Source organism: Photinus pyralis, unplaced genomic scaffold (genome assembly GCF_008802855.1).
Source record: "Photinus pyralis isolate 1611_PpyrPB1 unplaced genomic scaffold, Ppyr1.3 Ppyr1.4_LG6, whole genome shotgun sequence".
Classification (NCBI taxonomy): Eukaryota; Metazoa; Arthropoda; class Insecta; order Coleoptera; family Lampyridae; genus Photinus; species Photinus pyralis.
The window spans coordinates 24,844,288-24,858,873 of NW_022170663.1; the positions used below are offsets into that span (position 1 = coordinate 24,844,288).

Genomic DNA, 14,586 nt, shown 5'->3' on the forward strand with positions numbered 1-14,586 from the left:
TCTGTTTCATCAACGTCTTCACTACATGTGCTCTAAACCATAATCGCTAGCGAATTCCTTCCATGTTCTGTACATCTCTTTTGTACATTGTTTGCGCGTTCGTCTTGCTTCTTCACATTTTTCACAACTCCTCGCGTGTACTTTTACATACACTTTGACGGCGACCTTGGCGAGGAAACCGAGGCAGATTAAGGGTTCAAAGAAGCAGCGAAATCAAAAGCCCATTAGCTTATCATCGGTTCTTCTATAAACTGTGGAGAGGCTGGTAAATGCATACATAAGAAATGAACTATTGGTCCACTATCTCCATTCCAACATGCTTACAGGGCTGGTATGTCCACGGAGACGGCTCTTCACTCTGTTTGGAGAAGGGAATGTTTGCCGTGGGGGTAACTCTGGAAGCGTTCCTAGATATCGAGGGGGCGTTTAACAACGCTTTGTTCGATTCGATTAGTGAGGCTGCTGACGGATTTGGCACTCGGGCCAATCGTAAGATGGATACGCGCCATGCTCGGCAGCAATGTCATTATATCCTCAATCGGGACTACGGAGATGAGCTCATCGGTTACTGGAGGATGCTCGCAGGGTGGAGTGTTGTTTCCACTGCTGTGGTGCTTGGTGCTACACGGGTTCCTCCTCACTCTGAACGAGGACGGAGCGTATACGCTATACAGGAGGATACACGGACGATGCCGAAGGTTTCCAAACACCGTGAGAGGTCATGCAGGGGGCTCTTGAACATGTGGATAGGGTGTGTAGTAGACATGGCCTCTCCTCGAAGACGTCAACTGAGTCTGACCAGGTCAGTGTAATATTTGGGACTCATTATCGACTTCCGCTCGACCTGGCAAAAGTACAGAGACTCGCCTGCCTGGGAGGAGTCACTGGAGCCAATTTTGGCCATGGAGGCACTTCTGGGACTAGAGCCTTTACATTTCGTTTGTGGAAGCAGAGGTTCGGTTTCCATACTGCTAAACAATTGGGACGAGTGGAAGAATCGAGGCAGCCTTGGGCACGGGCGGATCTGGGAGAAAACCCTCTGATCCGATTCCCTCCTCGCAAGAAGGTATGTGATCTGGACTGTCTTACTAAGACCGAAGAGTTATAAGGTAACTCTTCTGGACAGGAAGCAGTGACTGAATTCAGATTGCCCGTTTCTCAAACCTGGGGGGCTTGTGTGGTTCCTATAGGTGCAGAAAAGTTGTGTGATTGAGATTGGATGCTTTCCTTTTCAAATATGCTGAAAAATCAAAATTAATAGGCAACAATGTATACAAGATGAGGGATAGGGTGATCCCGAAGAAGTCACAATTTTCCTTCCGGATTCTTTCAAAGGAGTCATTCGCGCTTCACTATCTTTGGTTTCACGCCATTTCTTTCGACCTGATCCAATTTCCGCGGCGGTTTTTAAACACGCTTCGAAAAAACGCCGACGTTTAATTGCCGGTTTTCTGCAGGAAAGCGCGTGTCGATGGTTCTGTTTTCGATGAACTAATTATGCGCACGTTTAGGCTTTGATAACTTCTTTTTTTGCTTGATAAGAATAGACCTTCGCGCAGGCGAACATATCGGAATTAGCGTAGTATAAACGAAGTTACACGCCTACACCTACATACGCGTTCGCTCCGCCACTTGAATTAGATATCATCTCGGAAAGTGCGGGCGGTTTTTTTTCTACAAAAGTCGCGGTTTTGATTAGGTGATGAGAAGTGACGACAGTTTTGTCTTCCGAAACTATTTGTTTCGTGATTGACAGGGATGTTTTGAGGATTTCCGCTAACATTTTCTAATTTGGTAAGCGTTCTAAGTTTAGTTCGGTCGTAAGTTTGCGATTATTAATTTCAAAGAGTATATGCAATTGGCAAAGTGTCAACGTCTTATTGAAAGAACATGCATAATTAGGCTTGTCTGGTTTGATGGGTCCCAATTATTTATACACGTTTATTGTTCACATTCCCATCTACCTTCAATAATTAACTTGTACCGAGACGTTTATTTGCATGTCTTCAATTAAACCGAAACTAGAATTACCTTTCAGACCGAAGGCTATAAATTACAATACTATTTACCTGTCTGAGATGTTTCTATTACTTACAGGTATCGCCCGCCCATTAAACTTTATTGAAACTTTGAGGAAATCGGCGCGGCGACCGTTTTCTCATAAAACATGCACAGTTTCTTTGATGTTAATCTGTTGTATTTTCAAAGAAAACACCTGGTATATTTTTGTTTAACTGTATGAGTATGTATAAATCTGCCGTTTGTTATTTTGAAATTGGACACAAGTCATAAGTACCTCAATTAAAACAAGAAGATTATAAACTCATTTTATACTAATGAGGAAAATGCCTGTCCGAACTTTTTAACTTCTTTGGTTATGGAATTCTACTAGGTACTTACTTACCTATTCCATTATAATTATTTCTGCATTTATGTAATGATGTAATATATTATCCGACTTCAATACTTGTTTTTGCGTACGAAATACATATTTCCAATTAAAATCGTGCGCCGTTTGAATTTTATTTTCAAAAATGCAACTGAAGGCTCCTCGTAGTCAAATCCCCCCATTAAAAAGAAACAACCAAAATAATGTTCTTATGAAATGCGGCTTCTATAGTGAAAGTCAATAAATTTCAGATAGTGGAGTAGGTATTTTGATGTTTTGTTTAGATATAATGCTCGAGCTAGTGGGAATGAACAAATTCAAATTAAGGGTGTTTGGACACCAATTATATCAAACATTGATATTAACCCTCCGCACATCATCCCTTAAATAACGTTAATGAAAATTATACACATAGGCAAATTTAGTTGTTTTTCTTAAATGAATATATTGGGAACGGATAAAGGGAAATTAGGGGTGTTTCCACACGTAGTGGGAACAAACAATTCTCAATTAAGAGTGTTTGCACACCAATTCTGTCAAACATCACTATATTAGTATATCACCCCTTCAATAACGCCAATAAATTTATACACCTAAGCTCTATTTTGTTATTAAATTTTCAAACTTATCCGTTTCTCTGAAGAGAGCGTAGTGGGAACGAAAAAATCCAAATTAAGGTGTTTGGACAGCCACTATAGAAAATATGGCAATTGCTATTATCTCTACACATATCATCCCTTAAATAACCACATTCAAATGTAGACACATTTAATTATTTTAAATGTTTAAGCTTATTCGTTTTGTTAGTGAACGTGGTGGGACCGAACGTATCCGAAATTCATTATAGTCAATATTGCAATTGTAGTGAAATCTACACTATCAACCATTAAATAACGCCAATAAAGTAGATTTTAATTTTACCACCCGCACGATAGTAAGGGTATAGGGAGGTAGGTATTACATATTTTTTTGTACGAAAATACACGGTTTGAAGCACCAGGAATCTGTCTGCCGACCTATCGGTCTGTATTCTCATTTTCGACTGAACCGATTGGAACCAAATTTGGTACACTTATCTATTCTTAGACATAAAAGAAAGATCTGAACAAATTTTGGGAAGAACGCACATGCGCATGTGTGCTGGTGGTGTCGGTGCTAGCCACAGCGCGTTTTTAAATTCTATAATAGCAGATGTTAAATTGACATCTTATTAAAAATGGGACGCGTAGCATGAAATAAAATGAAGTTCAGAACAAAAAACGATACTGCTTCCATGGAACGACGGAAGAATCCAAGTTTGCTATTTTTGACGTTTAAATTAAATCCTGAATTTTCAAAAGTTTTGTAATGATTTATATGGACTTCGGTAGCTCTAAAGTCTGCGCAAAATCATCGGCTGCATGTAAATGAAACTGAGAAGAAATTAGTTGCATGTTTTAAATATAGGGAAACTGAAATCGGGTAATACCTAATTTACGCAGCTGAAATCCCAAAATATTTTCCCCTGCTTCTCCATGCCGTGGGCTGTCGGATGCTACAACAACACTTTATATATCTCGAGACATATCTCTATGGGAACAAGCAATTACTCCTCCTAGTAAAACACTATATAGGTCCAGAACTACAGTTTCTCGTAAGGAAGCGCTGATGGTTTGAATAAGCTGGTAGCTTCCATCAATCATTAATTCTGATATTATTCCTGTACGAAAACGGGTGCTCCGTTACAATTATTTTATTAGCTTCTAAGCGCTATTGCGATCACCGGTTTTTGGATATCTCAAAATTTTGTCAAATGGCAGCGTTTTAGATCATTTGAAGTAACTTTGAAAGAATAATTTTTTCCGTCGGCGAATATCCGAGATAACGGCTCGACGTATTTTTATCAAATTTTGTATACAGGGTGATTCCTATAGTACCTGCCACCGTTTGGGAGCGTGTAGGTGGTGCGTAGGGGAGTATTTTGATATAGGACACTTGGGGTCGGAAATCTAAAATAAGAGTGCCAGAGCCAAATTTACCTTCTGGAATTTCGCGCCTGTAGGTAGGCAACCCAACCGGCCGGCGGTGCACACGGAGCGATCTCAGGCGGCGATGTGTGGCTGATACTTGATCAGAATTTTGTTTAAACCCACGAAATCCCGTCTGCAACGACGCGTATCAAGTGAATAAACACTATGGCAATAGTATAATAATAGTTGGCTAGATGTAGGAAGTGCATTGAGAACAACGGTGGCCACGTTGAACACTTGAAAACGTTATTGCTTTTGACTGTCGTTTTCCCTCCTTCCCTCCCATGTCGCTTCCTCGCGCTAACTCGCTCTGCATCGCTCCGCGCGAAACGTCGGTCGGTGGGGTTGCCTACATACAGGCGTGAAATTCCAGAAGATAAATTTGGTTCTGGCGCCCTTATTTTAGATTTCCGACCCCAAGTGTCCCATATCAAAATACTCCCCTAGGCACCCCCTATACGCTCCCAAACGGTGGCAGGTACTATAGGAATCACCCTGTATGTATATTAGGCACACGGAAATGAAAAATAACGGGATTTTTGAAAAAAAATTTTGGAGCACCACAACGGCACTCAACTTTTTTTTCAAAGATTCAACCTACAAAAATTGTACCCGGTTTTATTACACAAATACCGAAAAAAAATGTCAAATATAAAAAGTAATTTTTGTCGGCAAAATGGTTACTTACTCTGAGTTTTAGCGCAGTGACGGCGTTATACTTTTTTTTAAATAGCAATCCAAAATTACTTCTTTGAAAGGAATGATTTTTCTTTGCAAAAATTGCAATAATTTTTATTACAAAAAAACCTAAAGAAACATATTAAATTCTCCGAAATCCAACAGCTTAGTGCGCGGTTAACATTTAGGATAAGTGATTGATTGTTTGAGGAGTTTGGTCGTTACTTTCTATTTAGGTTTAATCAAAAAATATCAATCAAAAATCAATGTTAAAATATCAGTGTAGGTACATGTGTATATAATGCAGTTTTCCTCATGATATTAACAAATTGAGTTAAAATAAACCCACGGAGTCATTGGATGTAACCCATGACGGATTTGCTTGAAAATTTGGATTTAGGTTCCTCTGACCCTCTACTTCAGAGGTGAACGGAAATAATAAATTGAGTAATTCTAAGCAACTTTTGTTCTATACAGTTTTTTCACTAAGTCAATAGTAATCGAGTTATTTGCGAGTGAAAATGTTCATTTTTCAACAAAAAAACCACGTTTCAGGCGGTTTTTCGCAAATTTAGTATTAAAAGTAAGTATTATATCGGAAAAAGTATTCTTAGCAAAAATATAGCTTATAAAAAACAAACAAAATGGTCTATATATGAAGTCTGTAGACCCAATAGAAGCATAGTTGTAGCTGATGAAAAGTAGGTTCTCATTCGTCAAATTCCAAATCTTTATCAAGAATTACAGATTGTAACTTTGATTTATAATGATAAAGAAGGCAAAGTGTGCCATATAATATGATGTACCGTAGAGTGGGGCTACTTGCAACACTTTCAAGATTATTTTCTTAATAACTTTTTTATTTTTTTACCAAATTTGACCAACTAAGTACCCCAATTCATAGTAGGTATGAATATACACTAGTGAGTTACCATGGCTGTTAAAGTTTGGCCGCCCATCGAATATTGTTTATTGGAGCCCTCTAATCAAATTTGGAAGGGAGGCCGGTGGAACCACCGGTAACTTCCGGTTTCATGACGTCATAAAGTGCGCAATTTCGCTAATTCAGAAAAATGCTTCTATCTCAGTAACCACTTGTCTCATTTTCATGATCTTGGGCTCATTGGAAAGATTTTAAAATAAGACAGAACTTTTATGAGAAATGCAAATTGCGTTTCGCGAACGGTTTTCGCGAAATTTGGTAAAATTAAAAAAATTCGCGAATTATTTTTTTTCTTTGTGACACGGGTAAAACGTTATTAAAATTTGTAACTTACGAATAAACATTTTTATAACCTGTTTCACCTACGGTTTTTCGCAAAATTTGAAAAAAATTCCTTTTTTATTTGGATACTTGTAAATCACAAAAAAACATTTTTGGAATTTGTTTCTTTCTCTTTTAAACCTAATAATCCCGGCCAATAAAAATTGCTTCCATTATACTTACCGAAATGTAATTCGTTATTCTAATACATCAGCCACCCATATTTTGGGTATATAAATGTTTAAAAAATGGACTGCTCTGCTAATAAAATAATATGCAAGAAAATACAGTAATAAGGAAACATCTCGGGAAATATTAATGTAGATTAGAAATTTTGCAACAATAAGTTCTGTACAAATAGCAAATTGTATCTGACAGGTCCCTTATTCTCTAACCCTATTGTATCACACCAGTGAAATATTTTTTCTCCACCACCTGAATAAGACGCTATTTTGTCACACTTTTTGGTGCAAAAAATGGGCGATTTCGGGAGTCGTCGGTATCACCATGGTAACTGTCCAAAAAGTAGGTACTTTTTGGACTTTTTTATCTAGATGATGTAGAGTCACATCCTGTTATAGTGACAAAGAGAGGTACAGCAATGCAATGATTTGGGCCGAGGACATCACCATTTTTTCGACTTCCATAAATTTTTGGTTATTCCTGATCCAATATCAATGAAGATTTTTCAGATATACCGTCGAAGGGTAAAAAATGATGAACCAAAATAACTACGACATTGGCATCACACGTTCGTACGCGTACTGTTTTTTCCCTCGGTCAATGCATGTACCTATCACATGAAAGACGATTTTCGTATCAGCCTCCTCGTGGTCAATCTTGACAAATTCGCCATGTGTGATGTATAGACCACAATTCGGAAGCTGAAAGCTTGAAATCGCTATTTCGTTTAAATAATGAAACAACTCAATTTTGAAGGCAGAGAAATGTAGACCAACACTTCGAAATTCGAACATTTGGGCCAATCTTCAGTCGAAAACCGCTGCCATGGTCGTTTCTTGTCTCTCCTTCCTAGTATGAGTCCCACACTAAGTATGTGTAGTCTGCTTGCTTTCCTCAGCTCATTGTCAATGTATTTTAAAAAACATCTGTTACCGTATTCCTCAAAAGTTGAAGCACCCCGGGGAAGCAGAGTGAATGAGAGCACCTCCATCTACAATAACTGCATCGTACACAGAAGGAAGATCTGTCACATCATCGGGAGGCTGTATAGCAATAACCTCTTTATGTGGGCAATCTAGAATATCTGACTTCTTTAGCGGTACATTTTTCCAGAAGAACTAGGGAAGGGGTAAATTCTTGCACTTCATGTGCGAAAAACTCATCGATGCATCCTTTCTTTGACTGTGTGGCTACGTACATCTTGCCTGGAACAGACGCAGTTTCTCTTAACATTCCAATTTTTTGTGGCTGTGTTCTCTTCCTCTTTGGTGCTTGGAACAGATGGAAGATATTTTTCTTTATAGAAACATCAATTGTTTTAGTCCTATCGATGATGATCTTCTTTACGTAAGTTTTGTATTGAATCATCCCACTTTCTTGCCACGGATTGCCTATCTTCACTTATTGCACCTTGGAGATTGCTGAGTTCGCTTCCAAACTCGGTGAATGGATTTCCATGCGCAGTAACATAGCATCAGTCATAGACTTTACATCAGTAAGAAAGTCGTTCTGATTCTTCAGACCTTCATCGTGGTGAAAGAGGTCGTAGTCCACATCTTCTTGCGCGTTTGAGGCTGTTTTGAAGTCTGCGACTCTTTTACACACATCGGGACTGTACAATGACCAGTTCATCATTGATATTGGATCTTGGGTCAAACCAATTAGGTCTCCACTTCCCTTAATTATCTTGTTTATTTGTTCGTGACTCTGATCGATAGCAATGATTGAAAATTGGCTTCTTGATCTGTTTACGACAAACTTTCCAGCAATAAATTGAGCAAGAAGGGATGTTGGTAATATTTTTAAATCCCGAAAGTGAATGACCTTGGTTTAAAAGAGAAAGGAGCAGATTATAATAATGTTTTGCGTAAATTACATTAATAACGTTTTACCTGTGAAAAAAATAATTCGTAAATTTTTCAAATTTTATCAAATTTTGCGAAAACCGTTCGCGGAACGCGATTTGCACTTCTCATAAAAGTTCTGTCTTATTTTAATATCTTTCGAATGAGCCCAGGATCATGAAAATCGGACAAGTGGTTACTGAGATAGAAACATTGTTCCGAATTAGGGAAATTGCGAACTTTATGACGTCATCAAACTGGAAGTTACAGGTGGATCCACCGGCCTCCCTTCCAAATTTGTTTAGTGGACCCCAATAAACAATATTCGATGGGCGGCCAAACTTTAACAGCCCTGGTAACTCACTTGGGTTTTTAACATTGTATTCATACCTACTATCAGGTGTGGTGTAGTACCCGAATTAGAAAAAAATTGTTAATAAAATCTATAATTATTAGTATATTTTATTTAAACCGGTTGTTGCAAGTTAACCCCAGGTGGTGGATAATTGCAACACATGTCTTTTTTCAATAATTATTGCATTAAGAAGCTCATATAAATTAACTTGCTACAAGAAATTAAAAAAAATACTAATAATCTAGCTATTTTCTAGGTAGGGGTAACCTTTTTAGTAAAAAAAATTGGTTAAATATAGGTAGTTTATTGTATTTAAACAAACAAAAACTACACATCTCATTAAAGAAACTAAAACATTTTCTTTAAAAACAAAAATACGTCCTTGGAAATAGCTGGCTGCCTACCAGGAAGAAAGGAAAACAAATGTCTTTTCTTCCTGGAAACATTCAGGATGCCTCCCGCACTCCAGCTCCATTCTCCATGGCCCTCAACGCATTTCCCAACGTTTCGTTGAAATAATTCCTATAGGGTCTAGATCCAAGCTATTTTTTTATAATATTTGGGCATGTTGCAAGTTACCTCGCTATGGCAATTCCAAAATAAAACGTAATTCAAAATTGAATATTTCATGTTTTAGACCAAGCATCATAGCACGTTATATTCAAATTTGAGACAATTCCTACTGTAAATAAGCTCTGGGCAGGATAAGCTTTTTAGCGTAAATTTAGAGTAGGTACTCTTACCGTAGTCGACAGAAAATGACGCCAAATCTTTTGTAAACAATCCACAGCACTGCCGTTTGCACACAAACCATGCTACTGATATGTGTAAAAGGTAAACACGCACATGGTTGATGTCCATTCACCCTCAGTGAGGGAGGAGACTATATAATAACCGCGCGCGGAACATTTTGTTGCAAGTTACAATTGCGTTGCAAGTAGCCCCATTCTACGGTACTTATCCGAAACACACACATCAGTAGAATACCATGATCGAACGAAAGACATCATGTTTTAGTAGAGCAGTGTGCAGATAAAGCGTATTTTTTTAAAACCGAAATAGCTTAGTAAACGGTTGGATTATAAGGGGAGGAGGCTCATTACACACAAACATTTAAGGACCGCCTGCCATACATTCAAAATCCTCCGATACTCCATTCTGCAGATTTTGCCTTTGAGAATACTTTCTTCCGACTAACTGTTTTCGAGATATTCGTTCTTAAAGTTTTGACATCAATGGATATATTTCTTCCAGACGTCCCAATCGCCCTTTGCGAGTACTCTTTTCCGACAATCAGTTGTGGAGATATAAGAGGATGTATTCGATCACGATAAGGAGTCGAGAAGGAGGGGTGGTAGAAAGTAATTCCTTTTGTTGGGTCCTTCATTAGAAGGATAAAACCAGTCCCCGCCCCCCTTCAACGCCGTTTTTTGATAAGAGAACAGACAGAAGGGCAGTAGTTGGTAGAAAACGGTTCCTTTCGTTGAGACCATTAATTAGAAGACCATGAAAGATTAAATTAATTTCTTTTTCTTTGAGGAATAAAAACTCTACTTTGAAAGCGAAAATCATTCAGTTTCGGGACTTTTAAGTGCACTGATAATAACTATTGTTTTACAAATTAGAATACCATGAAGGGTAGAACGTGTATTCATTCCCCTCCCCCCAATTTGTAAAAGTTTTACTTGACACCACTAAAAGCATGTGTATGCAAAATCTGCGACCAATTGGTTCTCTCATATAAACGTTATGCACGTTTTACTTTCAAAAACAGTATCTCAAAAAATATTTCATGACCCCCTCCCCCCTGCCTCACTTAAGACAATACAATTTGATAGAGTTCAAGGTATAGGCTACCTATTGCAAAGAATTCCAGGACTCTAGGCGTATGGCAAATGATTGAATTTTCACATTCTGTAAGTAGGTACTATCTATCGGTTTTTCAAGATCTGTTTTTTTATTTATCGTATCGCAGTTATATATCTATCAGACGTTTAGTCTACAACTTATTGCAATTACAAATTCCAGTGCGTTGAAACGCCAAGGTCTAGGTACGGGTTTATACAAACAAGTAAGTATCTTTGCTGTATTTTTGTATTACATAGGTAACGTTTAAGAGATCCCACAAATTACTGGTTATGCATCGAGAAAATTGTCATTTTTTGAAAATTGGAGACTTATTGAATATAAATACAAAACCTTTCTTTCTGCCAGTTTTTTGAGAAACGTCATCATGTGCGAAAGCAATAGTGAATCATTTGCAAAAAATGCCATTATTTATCCAAACTTCGTACCTACCCAAGGACCGTTTAAGTTGAAAAGTTTAGAACTTTTGCCGAGTAAAAACTTTCTCACCTTCATTGCAACGGACGAAATCGAATTTAAAAATTTAAATTTAACTTTAAATATAAATAGACGTTTATTCAACGACATCGAAATTATATAGTTCAGAATTAAAAATAGAACATTTTTATATAGGATCTTAGTTCACTTATTTTCGGAATGTACATTCTCATCCCCGACACCCAAGATCTTTACCCAATTGTAAAATCGGCTGTCAAGCACCTGAAAGGCTCGTTTTCATGTGAAAATTGAACTAATTAAATATCTCCATTCCCACTTCCTGTACTTATGTTATTAATCCCACTTTAAAATCGCCACACAGCTGCAAGTTAATCAAATTACATATTTCCATTAAAAGTGCGGCCGTTTCATTACCTATGCCACTATTAAAACGTAAGTAAGTTTTTAGTGCATTTGTTTAATAACCTAAACATCACTTCCGCCTTATCTAAATCGCTTTGAACCGACGCGACGCCTGATGACCCAAAAAACAATGGCTCTGTAACTACTTAGACCATAAATAATTGCTAGAAATAGTTGTAAAATTTATCACAATTTTATGTTGGCACGACCAGTGACAATTCAATGTCAAGCGTTAAAATCGCATTAAACAACCGATTAAGAAGATTTATTGAATAAAACTTGACTCATTTTGTATCATCCGTATAATCGATTCTCAATTGCCTATTGATATTGTCTCATTTTGGTAATGAAAATTGAAAGAATTTTGTAAAGTAAATCTTATGAAAATTTATATTCAATAATAAACTATATTAGGTACTTCAAGAATCGTTAATGTATTACCAAAAGCTTCAAAAGAAAAAAAACCAAAACTGCGGTTGCCAATTTTCCCCACTGAACACTGCCTGTAATTCCTATTTTTGGTGGTGGGGAATTGGGGATTCATACACCCTTAGATCATACATATTAACAACTTCCATACAATAGTTGAATATATTGATTCAAAAGCAACTCTTACATTTCTCAAGACCTCATGAGGTATTTTTCGACATTCGGCAATAATTCTTTAATTCTTGTTGGGACACCTTTCTATTTTCCTATTTTCTGTCGTCTTTGTTTAGGGGTGCGCAGTACCAAAAATTCAGAGAGATATTTTGTTAGCACTTTCAAACGCATTTCAGGTGTGCCTAATATTGTATAATATTGAGGGGGTTCACATGCTTTATATAAAAGAAAACATTCTAGTAACTACTACAATTACAATTAACATTGGTTCTTTTTTTAATTATAACAGGAATCACTTTTCATCTGCTTCGAGAAAGTGGGAATTCCTAATTCTATTTTCGTAATCAGTAGCTTAGGTCTGCCTCATGGATGAGTTCGTAACTATAAACAAAGCGGGATTGGCCAAAAACTTTTAATTTATATTGCTGTGTGCAATGGTATGCGGTCAACTACACCACCCACAAAACACTTAGCTCAAAATAAAGAAAGTTTAAATTAAGAATTTTGTAATTTTTCGTTCAACAACTTCCGCAATTTTAAATCATTATTAAGCAATTTTTTATAAACACCTGAAATACATCTTGGATACGAAGAGAAAACATATGACATAAAGAATCTATGCGAGTCGCATAATGGATTCGAATAAACACACAATTAATTGATTAACAATTACAAACATGACGTTGACTCGGGGTATTTCGGTAGATGGGCCATGGGCCCACGTTATCTTGGACGCTGGATCAACCATCTTGGATGCGGGTCCCACCATCTTGGATGCTGGCCCACTATCTTGGATGCTGGGCCCACCATCTTGGATGCTGGACCCGCCATCTTGGATGCTGGACTCGCTACCTTGGATGCTGGATCCGCCGTCTTGGATGCTGGAACCGCCACTTTGGCGTCATCTGTGATTGCTGGAGAAACTCACGATACCTAAAATAGAAGTATAACCCGTAACCTTTTGAGCTATGTAGACTTTAAAAATTTTATAGGTACCTATAGGTTGAAGTCAATTTGGTGGTTGCGGGAGAATTTTTTTCTTGGTTTTGGGATTAGAACCTACGATAGCTGAACGGGGAGAAATGGACTTTGACCGGGAACCTTTGGACTTTGATGGCAAAGAATGGACTTTGAACTGTTAATGTACTTTTAACGGGTGACAACCTTTGGATTTGAACGATGTTTGTAGATTTAGTATCGTCTGACCTTGAAGTTGTAAGTGTGCGCATGCGGAGGCGCCATCTTGACGCGTACAACCGATTGTAGACCGATTGAGTTGTATGGTGAATGTGTTTGTCTTGTACAATGACGTTTTCGCGTATGAGGACGCAACTGTGAGTCCGGGACGGATTATCGAAGTGAGGGCTGTTTGTGGAGTAAATTAAGATGAGTAAATGTTCTCTATCTAGAGTAAATTAAACTTAACGGCTTCATGGTCCACTTTTTTTCGATAACGTTGTATAACAATTAACATGTTGTGTAAGTTATCCCTTCTATAAATTGAAAAACTGTAGTTTTTGCACATTCCATAATATAACCGGAAGTATGGCTCATATATAAAATAAAGTTCAAAGTACACCGTCTTGCGCATTTTATAACTAATAAATAACTATAAAATTGTTAAAGCTTCCGTAGCTCGAATGGTTACGCGTTAGCCTTTTATTTCAGGTATCGCGATGACGCCATAATGGCGGTTTTAGCGTCCAAGATGGCGGGTCCAGCGTCAAAGATGTGGGTCCAGCATCCAAGATGGTTGATCCAGCCTCCAATGCAATCGGGCACTCCGTGCCAACTCCCGAAAGTACCCCGGGGCAAACTGCCGAAATGTGATCCCGAACCCCGAACCAACTGCCAAAACATAATCCCGCAACCCGGGCCCATTGTCAAAATTTGACCTTGCATCCCGGGCCAATTGTCAAAATTTGACCCTGCACTCCGAGCTGATTGGCAAAAATTTGACCAGGGCCAATTCCGCGGTCCCCCTGAATTTTTCCAGGCTAAAGTAGCCCTACACCTACTACAAACGTACGCTTTCCAACCGTCACGCACCAGCTACAACAGCCCCTTTTTTTACCTTGTCTCATGTATTTACGGGAACCCCACAAATGCGCCAATTACAATTAGATTAAATACCGCCAACTTGGAAGGAACGCCTTCCCTTCTTCTTTTTCACGAGACCTGCTTTGGTTTGTAATACACGTGTATAATCTTATCAGCCAGATGTGATTTTTCGTTGAAACACTTAAATAAACCTTTTATAAAATCTGCAACGTTTAATCAGATGTTCTTAAATTGTATCACGCAATCTTACATTTTACAATTAAAGACACAAATCTAAAAATAAACAATTCGCAATTACAGACAATTCTGAAAGGAAAACTAACACTACATACATACAAATTCAAATGAAATAAACCAATTCTGTGCTTATTTGTAAATACTCCGTCATTATTTGAGGTGTTCAAATCGAAGTAACGTCTACGGGACGTTGTTTATACAATATATTTATATGACTAGAATTATTATTTATGCACACATTTTTATTTAAGTAATGG

At 37.8% G+C, this 14,586-nt stretch overlaps 1 long non-coding RNA gene across 1 annotated transcript; it reads left to right on the plus strand.

Moving 5' to 3' along the window:
* Positions 1–10,721: 10,721 nt before the first annotated feature.
* On the plus strand, positions 10,722–13,614 carry LOC116173485. The gene is made up of 3 exons (XR_004145947.1): positions 10,722–10,793; positions 12,737–12,975; positions 13,024–13,614. It is a non-coding gene; the product is annotated as an uncharacterized LOC116173485 (long non-coding RNA).
* Positions 13,615–14,586: the final 972 nt, after the last annotated feature.